Here is a 1,388-nt window from a genome sequence, read left to right as displayed (position 1 = left end):
GTGGCAGCAGAGAACACAGTGCTGCCAGCCCTGCCCTGGGGGAGGGGGTGGCGGGCGTGGTGTAGGGGGGCAGGGGTAGTGTGGGGGGCGAGGGTGGCGGGCGTGAAATAATACCTTAAATATTTTCTCTGCCTTGTACAAGGGGGTCCCAAATTTTCATTTTGCACTGGGCACCACAAATTATGGGAGGTAAGAAGAGTCTTTGCAAAGGGGGAAAATGTCTCATTGAAGGTGCTGTTGGAATAATTTCGTTTTAATGTAATGAAACCAACTCAACTAAGTTAATCAAAAACATTTTTGGTTTGGTTTTGTTTCAGAAAGATGCATACTAATTACAGAATGGAAAGAATAGCTGAAAAAATAGGTTTAGAGAAGACAAGAATTAGGAAAGTTCTGGGTATCCAGATAGCAGAAACCAAGGGACAGTCTCTGGTGTGGTGTAATGGACTACTTAGTGTATCTCTTCTAGCCTTAGTTTTTGTAACTCCCACCAAACAACTCTTCCTGATGGGGCTGTGTGAGAGAAGACAGGAGAAGAGGCTGAAAAGATGACATGTTCCAGCTATAATGTCAGCAGAATTAACTGTGATTGTAAAAACTTGAAACTCTAGTATGGCTATAGAATGAAGCCAACTTGGTGTTGGGAGTGGACTGGATGCTGCTTTGCTTGATGAATCATCTGATGTCAGTTTGAGGACTAAGGTACATCTGATCCAAGCATTTTGATTTGTTTTGTTTTTTCAATAGTCTCATATGCATGTTGGACAACGAATAAGAACGATCATAGAAGAATCGATGCATTTGAGTTTGGTGTTGGAAAAAAATACTAAAAGCACTCTGACTGCCAGAAGAACAAACAGATCTGTGTTGGAAGAAGTACAGTCAGAATGCTATTTAGAAAACAGGATGGCAAAACTTTGTCTCTCATGCTTCCGACATATTATCAGGAAGACCTATCCCTGGAGAAGACATTATGCTTGGTAAAGTGGAGGGTCAGCAAAAACGAGGACGATCCCCATGGAGTTGGATTGGCACAGTGACAGCAGCAGTGAGCTCAAGCACAGCAATTGTGAGGATGGCTCAGGACCAGGCAGTATTTCATTCTGTTGAACAAAGAGTGGCTGCAAGTCAGAGCCAATTAGGTGGCAGCTAACAACAACAAATCAGGGAGCTCGGAACATTGAGATATTTTATTGCTCAATTTCAGGTCTGTGATGCCCTTAAGTTGGCATCTCCCAACTTCAGAGTGACAAGTAAAGTTCAGTCACCTAAGATTGAGCATGTAGGTATCATTGTTGTTGTTGTCAGGTGCCATCGAGTCGGAACCGACTCATAGCGTCCCCATGCACAGCAGAACGAAACAATGCTCGATCCTGGGCCAACCTCAC

Source organism: Chrysochloris asiatica, unplaced genomic scaffold, assembly GCF_000296735.1.
Source record: "Chrysochloris asiatica unplaced genomic scaffold, ChrAsi1.0 scaffold00333, whole genome shotgun sequence".
Lineage (NCBI taxonomy): Eukaryota > Metazoa > Chordata > Mammalia > Afrosoricida > Chrysochloridae > Chrysochloris > Chrysochloris asiatica.
The sequence above is the reverse complement of the archived record's forward strand: the minus strand, read 5'-3'. Positions refer to the sequence as shown.